We start from the raw sequence: 16,603 nt of genomic DNA, 5'->3' as shown, positions 1-16,603 counted from the left end.
ACGACACAAACACTGACTAGTTTTGTGCTTTGCTCATTTTTCTGCTTTAGGCGGTAATCAATCATCAAGTCATTTATCTCACCCTGGTGCTGAGTTTCTTTTATCAACTGCCAGACTCCCTCAGCTGCACAGTATTACTGACTGCAGGTTCGTTGGCCCACTTTGTCAAAATTACCAGTAGATAAAAAGCCAAGTTCCCATGCCTGTCTACCCCATGTTGCTATTATGTGAATGTTGAGCCTGCTGAAAGGAACATAGGCTTATGTTGGGGCAGTGGCTCGGGGCAATAGCTAACTTCCTGATCAGGGTCCTTTTGGCTTATTCTAATTGCTAGAAGTAAATATACAAGGGAAATAAAACCCAAATTTAACCTTTGCTAGCAGGGGTTTTGCCATAAGTCAGCCTTTGCAATTTTGCTCTGTTGGGATGTTAGCTGCAGTATGAATGGCCTCTCACCTCTGTGGGTCAAAGCTAACTGTGTCTAGGATGCGTCTGGGCACTACGAAGTGTGTCTGTCTGTGTGTGTGGGTGTGTGTTGGAGTGGGGGTGCATGCAGATGGTTCACAAGCCAACCTTTCAATTAGGCCCGGAGTATAAATATCCGTGGCTGATTGGAATGTGGCGGCTGCTGGCACAAAAGGCTTCGCTTGGCCAGGCTCCAAGACCCCGTCGCTCACTCACTCTCTCAGTCATGCTGGAAGCCGCCCAAGGTTACTCCGTGATTGGACGCAATGATTTCTAACTCACTGTGTTCCTTGTGACCACCCTCCTTTTTCCATCCCTGCTTCTATCCTTTCCCGTTCCATCTCTTGCCAGCTCCATGGCTAACTTTACATTTGAAAGAGGCCTTCAGTTGAACCCATGTGGAGGTTTGATGTCTCTACGTCCCTCCTTCCTATGTTTTGTGCATCAACTGGATTTTGAAATCCCATTCCAAAATGTATTAACTGTGTTTTCAGCTTCACATTTTCAAACACATTTCCCTTATGTGATTTTGTATATACTCATATATATTTTATGGCCCACAGCGAGTGTTTGGGTTCCAGTCCAGCTTCTAATCTTATTTAGCTAATGCTGCAGGTGAACAGTCCCTGTTTTCTGCCTGGGGAGGCCCTGTATATCCTTCACAGATTATAGGGATGAGCTCCCAGACAACTTATCCCTTCGTCCCAAAAGCCTGTCACCCTAAGCTGTCTGAGAAATTATCCACACACCCAGACACATGGTGGTGAGGGTATGAAATGACAAAGCAGAAATGTTTTGGGAGAAGGATATGTTATCACTGTCACATGGCGATTTTGAATGTTGTGTAGTGCACAGATTGCAAATAGAATTGGAATCACTCCTGTTACAAGGAAGCCATAAGCTGCTATCTCTTTACTTTGATTTCACTACCGATATTTTGAGTTTGGCAACTTTTCTAGCACTTTATTGCATTTTGTGATTTGTGACTTGACAGTGACTAAAAATGCCCACTGTTGCTGCATTGAACGATTTCTGTTTGTTGTTCTCACACTTCCTTAAAGCAATACTACCATATTCCCTTTGTTAAGAAACCTTCCCACTTATCCTCTCAGCCCTCCTTCACCCCCTCCACTCTGTAACCCACCTACCCAAGCTGTGTCAGGGAAGCCGCCTAGTCTCTTATGCATCCCTCTGGAATCAAGAGAGATTAAAAATTAGGGGATTAGGTTCCCCTCCTAACCCTGTAATCCAACAAAACAATGCTTTCTAACGTCTAGTGAGAGCTCTCAAGGCGTGGGTCAGTCCTCCACGTCAGTTATTCCTTATGGAAGGATTCCCCTGGAAAAGACGCACGCTCCCTTTCTGTTTCCAACAACTTCCTCCATTCCGACCCCCTTTTTTATGATCCAGGGCTATAATGAGGCAACATGGGAGACGGGCCTAATATCTGCTAATAGGGTCAATGGAATAAACTGTTTTATAGGGGTCACTGATGGCACAAGGATGAAGGGGGCTGCTAAATGTTTGTCTCTTCTGATGCCAGCTGTAACTATGCTTTTTGTTTTTTTTAACAGTATTGTGTAAAGGAGTAATAATGATTCTGATAACACAGAGGAGCCCTGGTGATGTAAGACACACACAGGCTACTGAATTAAGGCCCTCTTTTAAATATGTCAGTGCCACGCTCAGGCTGGAGCTATAGCTGGCCATGGGATGCACTCCTTTAATTTCATTGCTCTGTCAGCTTTTATTAAAACCCATTTTTCACAAAGAGAAAGGGAGAAAACAAGAAGAAGAGAGAAAAAAGTACCGGGAAGGGGGGTGTGGAGGGGAGAGACACACAGATGGAGAGTGAGAGGGGAAAGGACCAAAGGGGGGATATATAGAGACATAAACAGAAAGGAAGAGATCTCGAGACAAAGAAGGGTGTCTTTCCCCAAAATGCTAGATCAGAGAAATTGTTGTTTTAAGGCGGGGCAAGTGTTGTGGGTGGTGCTGTTTTTTCTTCTTCTCTTTTTTTGTTGTTTTTTTTTTTTTTTGGTTTGTTTGTTTTGTTTTTGTGCGTTTGTACGTGTCGAGGGCGGGGGTTGCCATCACCTTGGGGACTGGGTCTTGTGGGCGGAAGGCAGGGGTGGCAAGGAGAAGTAGGAGGGTGTGAGGGGCTCAGCAGGAGTGATTAATGATGAATCTGGGATGTAGTGGACCAATGGGACTCTCCATCCACGTCTCCATCCCCATCCTGCTCATCCACCCCCCACCTCCTACCCAATCCCCCAGTCCTCGCCACCCCACCTTCGTGCCCATTTGTAACTGTCGTGGGAGGGGCCATCAAGGACCCAGTGATGTGCCCCCTCATTTTCTTGAAGACAAGAATGAGAAATATGTCCAGAAATGTGTCACACCACAATCCAGCTCTTTAGATTAATTTTGGATGGATATTGTTTATTAATGTCATTGACTCAAATCGAATTATTCCTCCATGCTTCTTACAACAAATTCCTTTAGATCTCAACAATGCTTTCAACACATATGCGCGTGGTGACTCACATTATTTTTTTAGTGGTAAAATAATATTTTGATGTTTCCCTCATTGTAATCCAAACAGGATTACATCCGGACTCCTGTCCTTCATTTTGAAGGCTTGAGGAAGCCATGAGCTGTAAGAAACTCACAAACATTTATTTGTTTTTGTCAGGGTTCCAGCCAAAGATATTATGTGCCTGTCTGAAAATGTGTGTGTATTAGTGTGTGGCAGCCACATTTTCCTCACTCTGTCAAATAGCTTTGACTTGGCGCAGAGTTCTGAAATCACATCAAAGTGGCCCGCCGCCACATCTCCACCCCGTCCTGTGGTCCCCTACTCCCTGTCTTCTACCTCTAAACCCACGCACCCCAGCACCTACAATCAAAAGGAAATTGAATGATTCATTATATCTTCCCGCCTTCTTCAGAAAGTAAAAACATAAAAAATAAAAGACAAGAAAGGTCTTTCAGAAACACTTGTACAATGCTTTTTACGTTCTCTGTTTTCCTCGTTTCTCTCTTTCTGCTGAATAGTACATGATGGCACTTGACGGAGAAGAGGAGTAGGAAGAAGAAGAAAAGGAAAAAAGCTGAAAGAAAAAGAGTAAGAGAGAGTTAGAGTGAGCGAGTGAGTGAGTGAGTGAGTGAGTGAGAGAGAGAGTAAGGGGGAATAAAATCAAGTGTGACAACATATGAATTTCAAATTTCTGAGGAGACATCAAAGTGCACCATCCGGGGTGTCTCTTCGACAAGGACACTTTCTGATTTTTAATTCCATCCCCTGATTGTATCGCTGAGGCCCTAACGAAGAACGGAGGAGCAACGCCAGAGAGTAGCATCAGGCAGCAAGAGATAGAGCAGGCAGGGAGGGAACGTGTGAGGAGGCGGGGGGGAGGGTTGGGGGGTGGGGGTGGCATAGAGGAAGGAGAGAGTAAGTGAGATCAGAGGGGGTTAGAAGAAATAGATAGAGAAGGAGGAGGAAGGAGAGAAGAAAGGAGAGTCTCATCCAAACACAAGCGGCTGGCCCCTTTGTTGTCGAAACGATCATAGCTCCTCTTTCATCAGACAGAGAGATGGAAAGAAGAGAAAGGAAAAGAGACACTGAGACTGAGAGTGATCCACTCCTTTTTCCGCTGGGGTGACAGGGACATGGATAGAAGGAGGGCAACTTTTTTCACCCTTTGCACATATCACATCAAGGCACTTCTTCCAAGGACTTATTATGTGGCGCACACTTTGAGAACAAAATGCTTACAAGTAGGGCTGGGGGGCTGCATGTTAACAGTATGCTCACTTTAACCAGAAACAATATGTTTGTTTACACTCAGTCGATTGGCTGTGTCAACACAGTGTCAACACAAACTGGTGTACATTGCTAATCGCCGGTCTTCTCTTCCTCTGCTTTACAGTTTAGACGGCAGCTCACTGCTGCAGCAGTCTAATTGCCTGGGAGGTTCTCAGCAGGAGTGTGGCAGGCTTCTGGCATTGCCTTTCCTGGCAAAGCTCTGTGCCAGTACTGCCGCAGTGCCAGCCCGCCCTGCCCAGCACACACGCCAGGGGTCTCATAACCCAGAAGGATCCCATGTTGGGAACTCCCCACAAGGCCTCTTTGGAAGCGGATGGAAAACCCCAGGGAAGAAGGAGAAAGGTTGGAAAGGTCAAAATACTGGCACATATTTGCATGTAGTGAAATCCCATCACCTCTCTCAGGTTTCCTCTCATATATGGAAGCATATACACGCACAAAGGTGCTTCCATCACTTACATTTATTTCCAAAAGCACTACTTGTTCTAATTCGCTCTGTAAATTTTCACACTCAGAATTAATGGTTTAGATTTTGGGGGTTTGGCTTAAGTCACCATAATAGGACATTATAATCATTTTATCATCATTTATCATTTATTATATACCTATTATAAAAAAGAAAAGAAAAAATCATGTAGAAGAGAAGTTGAAAGACATTTAATCAGCAGTCTTAAAACACAATTTTATGTTTTTTAAAAGGGAGCAATGCTAATGACAGTGATGATTATACTAAAAACTAGTATTTCACACATATGGGAAAGTGTTTCCAAAAATGAGAAGAATGCTCTTAGAGAGCTCCTATTGCCAAAGAGATCGCAGCATAGGAGTGCTTCAGGAAAATTCACAGAGCACAGTGGCACATTGATGGAGCTGAAACTGAGGATGTGGAGGTGTGATGAGCTCTTTGCTGCATCTGACACATTCTTTAAAAAATGTGATCAGGAAAAAAATCTAAATTCATTCTTAGTGAGTCTCATCATACAATTTAGTCTCCATTAAAGCTATTTTATTTTAATTTGAATGCTGTTTTATTTTATGCAATGGCCTACCTGCACAGTGGTCTATTCACACGCTCGTGCTTGTTATATTTATTTGCTTATGTTTATTGACCATGCTGGTAATTTTAGCATTTAATCTATTTGATATTAACAACGTGGGAAATGGGGAGGAAAAAACCTCAGCTTTTACCAATTTCTGTGGTGAAATGAACTATGTCACAGTGTGAAACTGTGAAAGCGCTGTAATTGTTTGTGTGATTACTGTGCTGATGGAAGGTTGCGACAGATCCGAGTCATCATTGCTGCATTGTTGCACTTTTTCCAGCTTCCAAATATCTGAGTGTTGAGTGGAAGATGTGTGTGCATTTCAAATGAGATAGACCACAAACATTATCTCTGCACAATCAATTGTGTAACGTCTCATTACCTCACTGTCCTTCAGCAGTTGGAGACTATTTTTCATACCTCTTTTTCTGCTTTGGTTAAGACTGTTGAATTAAAGGTCCCATTAACAATTTTTCAAACTATGACCTATCTTATAAAATGCTTTGCAAATAACTTACCTCTACCAACATTTAATCAGGACTGTGAGGGGAATTTCTTAGAAAGTATGACAATGCAAGCAATATTTTAAACATTTTGTCACTCGGATCAGCTCTTTGCTCTTTGTGGTTTTATGAATACGATCCCTGGGTTCAAGGGTCCTCCAGTATTCACCGGAGCAGAGGCAGAGCTGCAGGCCACTACAGCAACACACTTGGCATTTACTGTATATGCAGCTTACGTCAGCATGGAGACTAGTTGAGAGAAGTTAGGATGTATTTTTAAGTCAGGTTCAAACAATCAGACATGTGGCTTTAATGCAATACTTCCACAAATAAAACAATACAGACTATTCATTTGAATGGTAACATACTGCTGTTTTAACAGCTCACACAGCGAGCCCGTGCCATGCAAACCTCATCACCCTAATACCCAGCCTCGCTCACAAGAGCCCCTCCTTAGTTTTGGAGAGGGGTGCATGCTGAAGCAGCTGGGAGACGTGGAGCCACAATGGCCCTTTAGGGCGAGACGGCCCTAATCCATCCCAGCGTCCAACAGCGCCAGTGAAAGGAGACCTGTCAATCATAGAATGGCACCCTCGGGTCTCAGAGATGGGCGTGCTCTGATGTAGGATTTACTGTACCCCCCTCTCTTCTGTGTTATTAAAATCTCTATGCAGACCGAGATATATGTATGCACACAGTTACATGTTGGCATATATAGACACAAACAGTTTGCAGGCTCTTGTCTGTCACCGCTGAATAAGATATATCTTTGTGTATTTATGTGACTAGCGAAAAAAAGGGGGCAACAATAAAAATAAAAATATACAGCATGATTTTAAAAAAGTATCTCGTATCTTAAGCTCTCACAACACCTCTAAAAACTCCACATCAGACAAAATTTCATTCACATTTTTTTTTTTTATTTAGATTGTTTCACTTAATCAGCAAACAGTTCAGTTGTACTTCGCTGGCATATACATATGATGTAGACATTTTTAATCCAAATGAGCAGTTGAACATGGAATTACATGCCGCGTATGTTAATGACGGAGACAGTCGTGTAGAAGCAGACGATGGGTGATGATCATTTTGGATACATTTCATAGGGCTGTTGTCTGGCGTGTGTGTGTGCACACATACACAAACAGTTATGGATGGAGAAACACCCATACGAGCAAACAAAATGCAAATAGACATGCATGTGCAAACACACACACACACACACTCCAATATACACACACACACAAGGAGTAAACACTTATTTAGAGGTGTCAGACACTGCATGTAATATCCTCTGGCACAGTGGCTCTATGTGTACGTGTTTCAATGAGCTGAGCTGTGCACTGTCCGTTGCAGTTGGGTGATGGTGATCAAATCTAACAGACAGTGAGGACCAGAGCACGCTTTCTGCCTCAGAGACACGAAGAGAGAGAGAGAGGGGGGGGGGGCACTCAGACCGCCTCTGGCCACCATTATCTCTTCAGTGCATGACTGTGTCCATGTGAGTGTGACAGTGTGAAAAATAGAGTGTTTGTTTGTTTACTGTGTGCATGTTGGTGTGCGTGCGTGTGCCTGTGTGTGTGTGTGCATGCCAGTGTTTGCTTGTTCATGTGTGCGCCTGTCAGTGAATCCGAATAAGTGTGTGTTCACATTTGCTGTTCAATATGCTGAAGCCAATATAACTGACTGGGGGATAACTAGTGAGCCAGATGACATAGCGGGAAGATACTTCTCCTCAGACCTTAATTCAACCCCTCCGGGCAGGGTTAAAGCTTCTTAAACTTCACAGACGACTTTTTCATTCATTATAATTATTTAAGTGGACAAACTTCTCTGAAGCTACACTTATCTTGTGTAAAATAAATATAATCTCCTGCTAGAAGACAAGAGTCGCTAAGACCACTAAAATAGCTGACTGCAAGTTGAAGACTAACTTAAAGTAGGCTTGAGGTGAGATCAAAATGTAAAATCTATTCATACTGCTGATATCAGGTGTTGTTGTGTATCTCAAAACACCACAAGAGGATTAAAAAAAGGTTGATGGGTCTCAGATCAGGTTAAGAGCGTCTGGACACTCTATTATGTGCATATATGCAGCAGGTCAGGGAATCCTAATAAATCTGCTTAATTAATAATATATTAATCACTCTAATAATAATAATAATGATAATAATAATTGTTAAATGTTCTCATTAGTATGTAAACACCAGCATATCTGGAAACATGTTGGTACCTTTAAAATCTTGTTTTCGTGTTCAAATAAATAGAATGGATGGAGTATTAGTGGCAATGTATTTTTTTCTGACAAGAAATGTTGACATAAAGTAAAAAACACTAAACCTCTGAACTAACCTCCTTTTCACTGTAGCATAAAACACACTTTCTGCAGACTAGTTTGTGTTAAGCTATGTCATAATTTTGTCGTAATATTTCTGACAAGTAATTTTGCATTATTTTACTTTTACATGCCAAATCAAAATTTTTATTTTTGTCTGTTGGACAGCAAAGATAAAATTCTTTAAAGCAGTAAAGAGACCACAGTAGGATGTTGCTAACAGAAAATCACCCAGAGCTGGGCTGGCCTAGAGACCTACATCATTTAACATACTGCCAACACCACACTACCTATATAGCCAAAGCACCCCACACACTCTATCCACACATCAGTCACTGCTCGCTGTGTGTGTGATAGCGAGAGAGAGAGAGAGTGTGTGTGTGTGTACGTGTGTGTGTGTGAGTGCGGGAAACAGAGATGAATGACCGTCTAATCATGCACACAATGCATCTAAGCTCCATAATGAAAACCACTGATAAGAAAAATTAACATAACAACTAAGTGGTACAGAACAAGACAGTGGACTTAAATAAGGAGTCCTCACGCACCATAAATCTGAACCATAAACACAAATATGTAAGACACACAAACATAACTCAGTGACTTCCTCATTCTAAGCTGGGAAAAAAGACCCTAAGGCATATATACACATATCTGCTTCATCCTCATTTTTGCTTTTTGCCAGTTCCCGCAGAGCTGGGTCCTCCACTCATAGCACGGTGCAGTAAGTTTTAATGGTAAATCAACAAAGGGCCGACATGAAAGAAAGGCTAGCTTTCCAGTTTGCAGGGTGAAGAATTATTCATCAGCACTGTAGTGTTGCACTGCAGGCGAAAATCCTGCAGCAGCGCTCCATTTTAATTGCCAGAAAATGACTGTAAATGATACAGAGAGAAAGGGAGAAGAAGCCAAAAAAGGAGACAGAGGGAGAGAGAAAGGAAAAAGAGAGTTCGAATCAGAGGTATAAAGAAGGGGAGGAAAAAAAGGACACCCCCTCTACCAACAGCTGCCCCCCAAATTGAAGGCCATGGTGATAAAAAGCTATGTGGCAATCAGAGAAGTGAAGTGTCCCCCCAGCAGCCTAAAAGAGAGATAGTGAAGGGAGAAAAGAGGAGAGGAGGGCAAGGGGGAGTGCCATCAAAAAAGGACTGGTGGGATTAGGTCTGAGAGAGAGTTTACTACGCTCTTTTTGTGCGCCGAACCTGCAGGATTAGAGATAACAAATGTTAGCCGAGGACGGGCACCTGCTGTGAGCCGAAAAGAAGAAGAGGAGAAGAGGGGAGGAGAGACGAGAAGAGCTAACCCACTAAAACAGCAGAATGGGCTTTTGTAGCCCTGTGCAGAATTAGAGGAAAGAGGGCTGAAGGGGGGAGACAGAAGAGGATAAAGAGGGAGGGAGTAGAGAGGTAAAGAAGTGGATGGAACGGGTACAAAGTAAATTTGTAATTGTCAAACAGATGAAGGAGCTGAGATTTTGTGGAGGGGTAAACATTGAACTTGCTAATCTTTGGACCTCAAAGCCTGCTTTGCTCGCAGTCACTCTAACGCCTTCACCAATATGCGTTTCTGTTTGCTTGAATTGTGTGGCCCCTGTAAATCCACAGATCAGACTTCATGTAAAAACGAATAAAGCACAACAAATATTCCAAGTTTTTAAAGTCTCTCAGCTCTCACTTGTTCTCCTCGCCTTCTCCTAACTACCTTTACACTTCCTCCTCTCCACCCGTCTGCAGCACTTGGGTGTATGTGACTGAAATTGCTGCTGGGGCCTGGGGACCTCCCCACCTGCTCTCTGCAATGACCCCAGCCCAGGAAGCACTCAGACTGGTCAATCAACAATTAAAAGCCTGTCTGTAGCCACTAACTCAATTCAACCACTCAGCTTAGTGCTCCGTTAGAGCCGAGGCACCCAGACAGAGCCGAGACAGACTCAACAGCCTTGACCTCTCCACTCCAGATCTCTCTCTCTCACACACACACACACATACGGGGTGGTCCAAGCCAGTGTGGTCACACCTACACAGCCTTACCGATGTTTGAACCCCTGGGGGCTGTCTCGAACAAATGCATCCCTAGGTGGGGAGCAGTGTAGTAGATGTACACGTGACAAGAGGCGGGAGAGATTTACCTTGAGGCCTGGCCTGGACAAAAAGGTCACAACCTCTGTCTTGCAAATGTCTTGGTACCTGTACTTCAACCTGAGGGTTTAACCCTGTTTAGCGTTCAATACTGAGTTTGACCTTTTCTTCAGGCTTACTTAAGGCATTTACTATAGTGGACTCTGGGTCAGTATATGTGTGTGTGTCTGTGTAGTCCAAGTTTTCACACACGCAGACGCACAATCCTTAAACTAAATGATGTAGCGATAGAAGAGGCATGAACACAAACATATTGGCACCAGTTTCCACTCTAAAAATACACAGTAGCGCTCTTTAACACACACATACACCCACTAAAACGCTTCAGTCACCCCATATGTTTCCTGTTTTTACTGTTTCATCATTCAGTCACTGCTTGGAAAAAAAGACCTGGAAATGTAATATAAAAACAAAAGCCAGAGAATAACTGCAGGGGCTGGTAAACGAAGCATAAAGACCCCGAGTGACCGAGGGGAATTATTTGGCTCCATTAAGCAGGCATTAACATGAATTACTATCTAATTAAAATTAAACAGCTCATTAATAACTTTGCGGTGGGGCCTTAGTGTGGAAGTTCTCTGGAGTGTGTGTCTGGAGTGTGTGTATGTGTATTTGAAGATCTGTGTTTTGTCACAGCCAAGAGAGCAATCAAGTGGGATAAAGCCGAGCAGCTGCCCCAAAGGAAAGTCAAGGCCTGAGAGGGCTTACCTCTGGAACAAGACAACTCTGAAAAAAGATGTTCTTCAGCAAATAAAGTTAACTTTATTCACTGTTTAATCCTGCAGCATCAAAAACTACAGTAAATGAAGCCGGCATCCAGCTGACTTCGAGGTTAAAAGTGTGAAACGCAGATTCAATGGTACAAATCCGTATGCTGCATTTCTTTCCATTTGTTGTCTGTAATCTGTCAATTTAAATAAATAAATAAATAAAATGTCAACAACATATTTCAAATTTTAAAAAATGCACAAAAATCTTGTGTGTAGCTTTACCAGGTGAAAACGCCTCATTCTTAACTTAAAAGTGGTTTTAGGGGCCTAAATGTACACACACTTGTGGGTATTGAAAACGGCTTTTTAATAAGATATTTAGTATTAACAGTAATAATCAATAAAAGAATCGTGTGAGTCAGAAAGTTCCAGCAGTGTCATGGTATCTACACAAGCAAATAACAATCACACACACAGGAAACTAGAAGAGGGGTGTACATAGAATGAAAGATTGAAATGGAGCAAAAGGAGTCACGAACAATGATCGGTCATGAACAACAGACTTTCCACAGAACATGTTTGCACACTTGTGCGCGCACACACATGCATTTTGACAATATGTGAGACACGTCGACTCACTCCTGCCGTGTCCTTTTGGGGTCATGGCCTTCATGTCGGCAAGCCGCTCAGCCTTGCAGGGTCTGTCAGGCGAAAACCAGACAGAAAGAGAGAGATGGTCTGAGTCGGAGATCAATGTGTTACCAGTCTTGTCATCATTTTAACAAGAGGATATTGAAGAGAAGAGGTGTGGGCTGTGTAGGGTACAGCTGATGCTCAGTAAAGATGGTAACAGTGGTCATTGTTACATTTGTTTTCATGGCACAGGCACAGAAACAATTCCAATGTTAAATCCTGGCCTGCACTGATCTTACTGTTCTTAAAAATGCACTATCAGCAAAGTGAACCCAAAAACTTTTGGCTTTTTCAGCCTAAAGTCAGATTTGCAAACATCATTTCCTGTGCATTGATAATGCAACCTAATAATCAAAATCCACAAGATTGTCCAAAGCAAACACTCGACATTCTACAACAAAATAACTTGAAGAAATAATGATAGATAGTCTTCAGAGATGCGGAGTGAATGACAGAGAGGGGGGGTATGGACTTAGGCCCCAAATGTATGCCAGTGCATGCATCAGCCACCCCCCTGCACTCTCCTCTGGGCCAGAAGCTGTTTACCTCTCTATCAGCGGTCCTCTCTAAAAGCTGGGACCCCATCCATATTCACCGGCCTCAAATTCCTCTGCTTATCTCCCCCCAACCCTTGAAAAACCTCCTCGTGTTCCCCTTTGCACATACATACATACATAAACACGTCTTTATGGAGGCAAGAGGCAAACGCGCTGGGCCAGGAGGGTGTCGGGATAAGAATCACCTTGAATTCAAAGCAGAGGATTGTGGGTCCTTGGCGGGCGGATGGATGGACAGGAAACCAGGCACATAGGCTAAGGATCACACTGGCATGACACACAAAACTGCTAGACAGGTAGAAAGAGGCTTTAGGCAGGGGGAAGAGGTGTGTGCAGCAAGAATATTAGCAATTCAGAGGATTTGGAACAGTGAGGTGTGATGCTTTCAAAATTGTGTGTGATGTCAGGTGATCTGTGTCATTAGGTGATGGATGCTTGTGCAGGTTGTTTTTCTGTATAAGCACATTTGTGCTCTACTCTAAACATGAGCTTTAAATGTGGAGTTTTATGAGGAGTCTTTTGAAATTGAATTGAAATTTTTGCTTGTATGTCAAAAAGTGAACTCAAAAAGCTCTGCTGGCACAGGAAATAGGATAACTCTTATGGGCACTTATTGAGAAATATAATTGGATTAGCTGTTGTTCACAACACTGAGATTTATATGAAGTGGACAAATCACTTGTGATGGTGGCTGCTTTGAAAAGGGGAGCAGGAGACTGGCTGATAAGAGCTGAAAGTACAAGTGAGGGCTCAAAGAGTGCTTGAGCAGAAGCAGAGACACATGGAGTAGGGGGGACCGGTACCCCGTTCCTGTACAAGCTGCGTTGTTTGGGGATTGAAGTTGGGAACTCTCTCCACTACTAATTGCGCGCCGGTGCTTTCATGAATATTCATTCTGGCGTGTTCAGACCCCGCCTAATTAGCCGGGAGATAGAGGAAGAAATTCGCACCTTTTACCACAAGAGAAGCGTTTTTTCCCCGTCGCATTCTCAGGGGGATGCTGGCAGAATAGCCCAAGTTCATTAGCCAAAAAAGAAAGCGAAAAAAGTTACCTGAAAAGCACGGGACGATTTTGGTCTTCAAAATGGATGGGCAAACAGGATTTTTTTTTTTAATTACAATTGCATATTTAGTGCCTATTACGCATGTCTGTCAAAAAAAAAGAAAAAGGAAACGAATTACAATTATCTGATTGAGTGAGTTGGTGGATATTATTCTACTCGCGGTAGTTGAGGGGTACATCACATGAATTTTAAAATCTAAATATAGCTTGTGGCAGTTCGAAATGTTCCCCCTGGAATTGAGGAAGACTTGTATTAAACATCTAATATGAAGCCGCTGCCGTTTTAGGAACGCGAGTGTCTTATTTCGGATATATTTGTGGAAAACAAAACCCGATTTAACTTTATTTCGGACTTAAATGTCGCACTACTAAAACACTACTAAAACCTCGAAATGCAAAAAAATCTGATGTAAAGCTTTGCTGCTAAAATCAGTTACATTATGAAATGATATATATTCACTTTGTTTCATTTGTTCTCTGATAAAACATTTAAACTTTGTCTCCAGCAACATTTTATTCGAGATACAGAAACGGCTGTGAGATCATTTTATAATCATCCTATTTGTCGTGTTTAATTTTAATGCATCCCTCCCATCCTAACTGTACTCACAACAAGGCAGCGCGTAAATGAAAGGTGGGGTTTGGTTAATTGAAGGGTCGATGAGGTTTTGTTGGCTGAGTTGCGCCCTGGCAAAAACTGCTGCATTTAAGGAGATTGGGATTGAGGGGGGGAGATTAACACGTGACTGCCCCAAAAAGAAAAAGGCCTCTACTCCTAAACAACATCCTTAATTAGAAAAGCACGGATATTCTAAAATTGTGAGCGGTCCGGGAAAACGTTGTTTGGTTAGTTTTCTGTTGTTCAGATTTCGTTACACTGTCTCTCCAAATCTGTCAGTGCATCGCAGGAAAGGGACTCGCAAGAAAGTACAGAATAAATCAGAGAATTGTCTTCTCAGGGTGACACAAAGGGGACTTATTTCGGGTAAAAGAGGTCACCAAACTTCCTCATCTCTGCGGTTCCACTGTAAGTGTGCCTCGTAATTTCTCTCTTTTTTTCCCACTTTGTTTTCTGAATCCATCATATCGCCTTCATTTCCAGCCGCTTTTCCTGTACGGCCTGTCATTCACCACTAAGTTCTGTGTGATCCCTTTCATCGAGCGCACCATGGAAACCTCGCGCGTCCTGGCAAAAATGCACCTCAGCGCACACAAGGCCATATTCTTTACAAAAGGGCCAAAGCATCTGGACCTTTCTTTTCCAGCAGCTACTCGCTGGCATGGCAAAGCACAAGACTGGGTCTGTGAGGCAGAAACCACTGCTTTTTATAGACTGGGGACAAGAATGACTGAATGGCTAACGCATCTTCATTAACTGAGAGCTGCATGGAGCTCTGGTCTCTTATAGCAGTGACGCGCAAACCCGGGGTCTCTCAAGACACAGAGGAAAGACAGTGATTTTTATTAAAGGAGTCGCGTTAGAGGGGCTTTGTCATCCTCGTCATACATGTTACTTTTTATTTTTTTCTCAGATTTCTGCGTTGTATTCCATAAAATATTAATTAAACTACGTAAAGGTTAGTTGATAAATGTGGTAATAAATAGTGTAATTATGCATCAATGTATTTTATGATGTATAAAGACAAATTACTCATGCAAACTATTCATTTTTTAAGAATTAAAGAGAAACATCAAGTGTAACTTATCAATCACGAGTTGTGTTTCTTAAATTCTTACATTGCATCAGAAACGTAATCTTATACCCAAATATCTGACTGGTTACTAATAAATTGCTCCGAGATGACACGAAGATAACTCGCGAGGACTGTCTCCCACTCATTCCAAATAAATATATAACGGATGGGTGGACAAAAACCACGCCTTTCAAGAGATGATGACGAGCACCTGTGACCCCGACAACATTTTCCGCACACACGTACACACTCACGCCACACACACTCGCTACATTGTTAACGCTGGAGACAAGAGTACAGCAAGGACGCAGTGACAGCAGAAAGGAGACAACTTACCTTTTAGTCTTGTACTCCCGGATTAAAATGAACACTCGAGTTGAGTCGTACTGTAAATAGAAAGAGAATAGTCGCATGGGGAAGATGACAACAAACAAACACGCGGCAGAGATAAAAAGGCAAAACATTGCTTTCAGGTAAATGATTAAAATGGGACTGTTGCGCCTGAAAAACCTTCCAAAAAGCTCCTGTTTTAGAAGGAGCGGAACATGTGCCTGATTGCAGAGTTTTAGGCGAATGGAACGGGAGAGATGTAAGATTTGTTTAAAGCCCCGCATTTCCATTTAAGAACGTGATTGTGTTTGCAAAGATCCCTTTCAATCTTCGCATCCCCCCCTCTCTCTCTACCCCTCAGCGTCTCTGAGGCTGCTTTGCAATTCATAGAATTGGTAATTTGCTATTGGGACAAAACGTGAAGGGAAAAATAATCAGATCAACCGGGAGAGGTAGTGAGGAAGGAGCCAGGAGAAAGAAACACAAGGTTTCTCTCTCCAAGTTGCTGCTTAGTAAAATGCTTCGAGAGGTAAATGATAGTAGAATATAGACTTTAAAAAATTAAAAATTAAAAAAAAAAAATCTGGAATCTGTTAAATCTAAATTTCCAGGGCTGGGGAATATCCAGATTAACTGCAAGAGCTTGGCAGCGAAGAGTCCGTGTCATATTAAAAAAAAAATATTGTTTTATGATTATAAATGGTAATTATCAGATGTGGCAGTCTGGCTTTGAGGATATCAAAACAAGAGGCTTAATGATGGGACTAAATTGCATCGCTATAATATGTCACCTCTGTCACCTGTACTCAACGTATGTGCAGGGAGGAGGGCTAAGGAGCGAGAGAGCACGTTTTGGCCTTTCTGATCTAAGTGGGTGGTGATGATGAGATCACACAACATTGAAAATTACCGAGACAATACACACGCGGAGGCTTTGAAACAGAGCGAATGCTTTCGAATTTGTCACACATTTACGACAGCATCCACAGACACGTCGCATATTATTTACACGCCTCTCGTTGTGTGGGTGGCTGCAGAACTGGAGCAGCGCGCCTTATAATCTGTTTAAAACGAGGAGCGCTATAATCATCAGTGACCTATTATAAAGGTGCACGGGTGTGTGTCTGTAAGTGCATCTGTGTGTGTTAGAGGGAGGTGGGGGGTGGGGGGTATCCTTCAAAAAGATCTCCGTACTCCCCCACGTGGTTATTTGCAAAACAACCGATCTAAACCAGGGGAAATC

At 42.7% G+C, this 16,603-nt stretch overlaps 1 long non-coding RNA gene across 3 annotated transcripts in view; it reads right to left on the bottom strand.

The window, feature by feature from the left end:
- The window catches only part of LOC146378074 (uncharacterized), a 32,047-nt gene extending 16,041 nt beyond the window's left edge, over positions 1-16,006 (bottom strand). For all 3 annotated transcript variants that reach the window (XR_014801669.1, XR_014801670.1, XR_014801671.1), the window contains exons 1-2: positions 15,367-16,006; positions 11,663-11,724 (exon numbers count right to left, since the gene is read on the bottom strand). This is a non-coding gene — a long non-coding RNA (uncharacterized LOC146378074). The remainder of the gene's footprint in view (positions 1-11,662; positions 11,725-15,366) is intronic.
- Positions 16,007-16,603: the final 597 nt, after the last annotated feature.

Source organism: Perissodus microlepis, chromosome 11, assembly GCF_051167445.1.
Source record: "Perissodus microlepis isolate ML-2025 ecotype Zambia chromosome 11, ASM5116744v1, whole genome shotgun sequence".
Taxonomy (NCBI): domain Eukaryota; kingdom Metazoa; phylum Chordata; class Actinopteri; order Cichliformes; family Cichlidae; genus Perissodus; species Perissodus microlepis.
This window is presented reverse-complemented; position numbering and strand designations above follow the sequence as displayed.